A 6,527-nucleotide genomic window follows, 5' to 3' on the forward strand; every position below is an offset into this window, starting at 1 on the left:
TAAATCTCTCGTGGTGGTAGCAAACACCATCAGTGCTAAGCCACAAATCCTGGCTTAACCCGAGCCTATGAATTGAATTGGTTAAAGCCCGCGTTAAACTAGGTTCTCTTCTGCGCGCAGTCAGCAAGAAGAGCCGCGCTGTCGTTCTTTCTTCCTTCGCTGCTTTCTTCCTCCTTTCTCCCGGTCCTCTCCGGGGTTCCTCTCTCCTATGGTCCCGGTGTCTTCTCTGCCTCTCCCGGCCGCTTCCGAGCGAGGCCTAATTGGCCAAAAACCAAAAGATTCCTCGGCGTCTCGCTCGGATTAACCGCGTACACACCTATTTGCCTCCAAATACGCGACTAGAAATATCGTTCGACTAGCTACCGGATAATCGCGACTGTCGAAATAAGGGTTAAAGCTTCTGGTTGACGATCCTTTAAGTATCGCTGCCTTTGAATAGCGCGCTGCTTCGACGATCCTCTAGCCTATCCGCTGTCACGAGCGGCTCTATCAGCGATCACTGGGGCAAAATCGTAGGAATCGTGGGCCCAATTTGGGAACGGAATGATTGTCCCCGTTGCGGGGATTTCGGCAGGAACCGCGAAACCTCCGATGTCGTCGACATTCGTCATATTCGACGTACGAAAGGGCGAAAAAGAGAAACGAAAGACACACGTTGGCGTTCGGATGAGAAAGGGCACGTCGTGCGAGAGGGATCGTCCGCACGGGGTAGTTCCTAAACAAACTTCGTTTACTCGTCGATCATCGTGGCCTGGGTAAACACGGTTTACAGGGCCCGTACAAACGAAATGCCAAATTGTAACAAACTGATCTATAACTAAATTACACGCTCTCCCGTGTATGCCTCTGCCAGCCTCTCGCTCTCTGCAGCTATATAAACACGTCAGCGGCGTATTGTGTCGGGCTCGATCCGAGGATCCGAGTCTCCATTGTTGCATCGGTAGCGTTGAAAACGCCACCGTGTCCCGGCCCTTCGTCTTCCCCGTTCTGCGTTTGTGTCCGTGCACGCACCGGGGTATGTGGGTATGTAGCGTCGTCGGTAGAATCGGCAGAAGCTAGGCGAATGTCGAATTTCCGGGCCTGCACGGGGGCGTTCGCTTTCTTTCTCTGTAAGCACAGGTGCGCGACGGTAGGTGCGAGGAATATCGCGTCGGACACCCGCTGCGCGATCTCACGGTAAATTTCGATCGATCCTTTCTCGAAAAATCACCGGCCGTCGGAGAAAGGAAGTCAAACAGCCAGTCGATGCTGCCACATCCGCCGCCATGTCTGACGTATTTTCTCCGACCTTTGCGGGCTGGACTGCGCTCGATAGCGAAAGCGAAAGGAAACGGTAGCATTGCGGATTATGTTCTAATTATAGGGTAATCGAGAGGCAGTGTCGGGCTTAGCCCCGGACCGTAATTCTTCGGATGCGCTTCGGGGATGTTCCTTCGATCCGTTTAGAAATGTACCGATTATCAACGTGGAAAATCCTATTATTGGACGCGAGACGTCATTGTTTCGGCCGGTTACGAGTAATCATTGCAACGTTGGGAATCGTTATAAATTATGCACGGGGCACGAAAGTGCACGGGTACACGCCCGGCCGGGATCGTAGGAAAATTCGCGCGTGAATGCGGGAAACGCCGAAGCTCCGAGATATCGGGCTTGTAATCCGAAAAATCGGAGTGTAATCTCGGTGAGCTTTCCCTCCCGCTCGGCAAGGGTGGTTTCCGCGTAGCTTCTAAACCAATAGGAGGATCGGAATCGACGGCATTCGACAAACGGTTAATCCTTCTTCTCTAACACCAGGAGACCCCATTAGGACGTCAATGACTTGCGGTAATTGGCATTCTCTTTTCCCGCGATCGCCCTGGTTGCTTGCACGTGGTCACGACGCCGGTTAATTTACGACGTCCCGAATTTCCATTGTCGACCGGCATTTTCGCCGAAAGTCGTTCACGGAACAACAGCTCCGAGGACAAACGCTGATATATATCCGCTACCCGTCTTCCACGACCATTAGGCTCCACGATTTTGTCCTCCGCACTCCGGGGCCCGTTAGACACCGCGCAGACACAATACGTTTGCCGATAGTATTCGGAATCGAGTGTAATTAATGAGTCTTTCACGGGAAATCGTGTTTCGCGGAATCCTCGCGATTGGTCTGGTCTCGCAAGGGTCTAGCTACCTAGGCAACAACCCCCCCGGACTCCTATCGCGTTACAAGAGACGAGAAGGCGCGTCTGGTCTGGCAGGACGAAAGGTCCCGAAAAGTGACGAAATGGAAGAAAAGAAAGGGGCGAGGTGACAGCGAGCAGTGACACGTCGGTGACACCGACTCTTCCATCGCAACGCGGACGTATAATATACCCGTGTAGATATTCCGAGATCCACCTGTCCAGGTGGCGCGTCTAACATGGGGGCAACAGGTACGACGAGGCTAGTCGAGATTGTTTGTCGCGAGGAAGCGTGGAGACCCACCCTCCGAAATGGATTTCTTTTCTCTCGATTTTTCACGATAGTTTTATGAGACGACGGAAGTCGAGAGTGTCAGGGCGAAGCGGACGAGCAGAGGACGGTCGCTCCTACCAATCGTGTTCACCGACCAGGCGTGTCCCGAGTCTTTTAACCATTTGACACCGGCGACACGTAGAATACGTTCTGCGGGCGTCCCTCGTAGGCGCAGATTCCATCTCACGCGTCAACCTGTCGGAGCGTCTCGTTCCTCGAAAGCTGACGGGGACTAGAGCTCATGGATGCGCGTTCGACCGTTCCCGGCCGGACGAATCTTCTCTACCTTTTTTTAATCTTCCGTCCGAATTCGGCACGACGCGGCAAGTACAGCGGGAATTACGTAATCCCGCGATCTAGAGGCTCTCGGCGTCGATCGGTTAACGAGCAGAGACGAGAAGCATACGTTCCTGCCGATGACGAGACGCGGAGAGAGAGAGAGAGAGAGAGAGAGAGAGAGAGAGAGTAAACGACGTTAACGAATTTGCGAGGAATCGACGAGTGGAGGAGTCGCGATAGGGAGATGAATCGGGGGGTTGACATTGCGGCCTATTTTCACGGTTGGTGGCAGCAGGCCATTGTACCGCGGAGGGCGTTTATGGGGTATTTGCGGGGGGTTTCCTGCGCGCAAAGATTAGCACTCCCAATGGGATTAAACGGCCCTTTTCTCTATACCGTATATCGCGCCACGTGTGTGCTCGGCCGTCGGAGCATTGCGGCGAACGAAAGGGAAAGAAAACGCCGACTGGAAACGGTCCTCCGCCGCGCGGCCAGACTGCGCAAAGCCTCCGTGGGGCTTTTTCCCCGCCCCTCGGGAATTCTCCTATCTCCCCGTGTAGTTAATCACTGGCAAACGACTCGTTTATTGGTACCAAGTTACCTAATACCCGCTTCCATCCCGGGCCCGTTAATAGAATACCGAGATTTTATCTCGAAATAGAACCACCTATGAGAACATCCTCCCCCCCCCCGCGAATACCCAACTTTCGTCCTTTCCAATCCTCGCGTGAAATTCATTTCCCATTTCATCCCCGATCCCGGGCCCCGTGACTTTCCTCCTCGGATGCAGAAATAACGAACGATTGATTATCGCGGAGGTGTGCCGAGTGGTCAGGTTGCAGGCCGAGGATCGATAAATCGTGGGACGGAAAACAAACGGAATAACGAATATACAAATATAGGTTGGTACGCGTGTGCGCTGCTGTAACAAGTGCAGCAGCAAGGATTAATATACGAGCTAGAAAAAACCACGCGTCCGGTTCTCACGAAGTAAGGTCGAACTGGACAATGAACCCGAGGGCGTAGGATTTATAGTCCTGGTAGAACGATGAATGGAAACCGAATAGATGCCCACCCTCTACTACGTTACGACGTATACCCCCAAAGGGCGTCGAATTAATTTATATTTCCTGCTTAAGGCGGCGAGCCACCCCTCCGGCTGATCAGGTGACTCGACCTCGTTCCTCCGAGCATCTACGTAAAAGAAGTAACCTCGTTCGGATTATCGGTCGAGCCTATGTCATTCTCGGTTCTCGTCTACGCGTATCAACGATCTCGCGGTATCCCGTCCGCAGGTCGAATCTTTCGAAATCCTTTCGTTCACGGAATCTTAATCGGTCCGGGGAATGCCAGCCTCGTCCAGTCCGGCTTCCCGTCTGGCGAGAACGCGACGAGAGTGTATGGAAAATTCCTTATCGAGTTCTTAAACTCGGTGAACTCGTGGGGGTAAAAATCCCGTTTTCCCGCAGATCCCGCGATTCCAGGGACGTCTAAAGGTGCCGTGACAGGGCGCGTAGAACGCGCCCCATCATCGCCGGTGGTTTGCGGCCGCGATGTCGGGGAACCGACGGACGTGAAAACGTTCGACGAAGCGTTAAGCGATGCAAAGTACAAAAAGGTACATTGGTCCCATCTGCGAGGGAAAAGGGGACAGTGCGTCCTCCTAGGGCGGCGGGAGGGAGGTAAGTAGAAGGCTCGCACCGCAGGCGTCGGTCGTCAGGGGACGCGAGGTCCTCCAGATTGGATCTCCCTTCGAGTTTACATCGTTTTCCCACTAAAGGAACCGCAAAAACCTTCGTAATCTCGGCTGGTCCGTTTCCCGTAGATTCCGCGCGAAGGAACACACTTTTACCGACGCTTTTACGCATATACCTACCTACCTACCTACCTACCTACCTACCTACCTACCGCGATCTTCCAACTGTTCCTTCGTTACTCTTATTCGAGCTTTCAAACCGTTTCAAAGACACGTCGACCGACACGTCGCGCGGTTCCGACTCTTTTCCAATTTGGATCGCCTGGAAACCGGTTCGATCGCAACCTCGTCGGAAGATAAGACAACGCGAGGCGAGGTTCTTCGATTATATTCCGTCCGTAAATCTGAACCGCGACAAACCATTCTACGCGGTCAAACAGTCGTCCGACTGGACGTAGCCGTTGCGATAATTTCGATCGATAATTGAACGTCCAGATCGGGCGACTATCGCGATCCATGAACCGACCGCGCGGTTTCGCGCGGCAAACTGTTGGTCGTTTGGTGGCTGACAGACGTCCTAGGAGCGATCTGACTCACCGATCTCCACTCGTTCTCCTTTTTCCACCGCCACCGTGCGCTTATCGCGGCCAGGTAGGATCCAACGGGTCACCCTGTCTTGCGTCTTTCGAATTCGATGCCCCCGGATAAAAACCGCTGGTCGGTACGCTGACAACGGCGAGGAGAGGTCGAGCCATCCGCTCGATTACAGTTCGTCGCGTTATACTCGACGCTGTTACGTTTACCGAAAGCCGGGTCGTAAACAGGTTGATTTATTTCGTGGTTTAATTAAACGCGCGACTCTTTTATTAGCCGGTTCTATCGATCCGGCACCGTTAACCTGTTCTCACGATCGCCGGGAAAGAACGCCACCGTGAACGATTCTGGGCGTTGTGTTTTGCATCGCTGGGTTAACCTCCGATTCGTCGGGCTGGAAGCAAGACAAACCCGGCGGGAAGGAACGGGGAAGACTCCGTCGATTCTTCCTCTTTGAACACGCTTCGACAAATTACCCTACAATGCTCTCTCCCTCCGGGTTTCGCCTTCCTCCGTCCCTCCTCGTTTCCCGCTTACGAGCTTTCCCACCCTCTCGTTTCCCGCAGTTCCTTCCATCTTTCCTCCGCTCTTTTCTTCCCATCTCCTCGCATTTCCTCTCGTCCAAGGCACCTTCGTCTTCGCCTGCTCCTCCGCCTCTGCGCTTCTGCCTCAACCTCGTTTCAGCTCTTCTCTCGTCGGGTTTCCGAGGATGCTTTTAGAAGGCATTAGACGGGGTGCTCACGGTTCGTCGCCCGTAGTCGCTTTGCATTAAGGATCCACGCAATGCGCTCGACACCATCCCCCTTCCCTGCTCCCTCGACCATGCCAACGTTCTTCTTTTTCCCCCCGTCGATGGATACCTCGTAAAGAAGCTGTTGCGTACCAAGCTATAATTCGGTGATTCGAGTCGCGAGAGGAAATTTGTACGCGGTCGCGACACCCAATATCTTACCCCTCGAGGTACAAATTAGTCGGCGATATTTCCTTCCTTTCCTATTTCTCTCTTCTTCTTCTTTCCCTCGATTTCTCCGGGACGAATCTCACGGCGAATCCGTAACGGGAACGGTGATCTTCCAGCATCCCGGACTCTCGAGGACTCTCGCCGTGCTGCCTCCGACTCGGCAGATTAAGGTCGTAGGATTCGAACGCTGCTCGGGTCACAGGCGCGGGTCAAGGTCATTAGCATGGCCGCGCCGCGAAGAAAAGACATATTCGCGAAAGGGTCGGCAAATCGGTGGCACAATCCTTAATTAAGGGATGAGGCACCCGGTGGCCCGAGTCACAAACCACGCTCATAAATTCTTCGGCAAACGCACACAAAAAGTAAAAGTCCGGCGGATGGGGAAAGAAGAGGAGCGATCGAAATAAAAAGGAGAGCGAGGAGGAACGGAGGTGCCGTTGCTGGCGATGATTCCAACAAAAGTACAGTCCTCGTAAGAAATCGGTCCATCTTCTCTCCGCC

The sequence above is a fragment of the Eufriesea mexicana genome, unplaced genomic scaffold, assembly GCF_001483705.2.
Source record: "Eufriesea mexicana isolate 0111107269 unplaced genomic scaffold, ASM148370v2 scaffold654, whole genome shotgun sequence".
Classification (NCBI taxonomy): domain Eukaryota; kingdom Metazoa; phylum Arthropoda; class Insecta; order Hymenoptera; family Apidae; genus Eufriesea; species Eufriesea mexicana.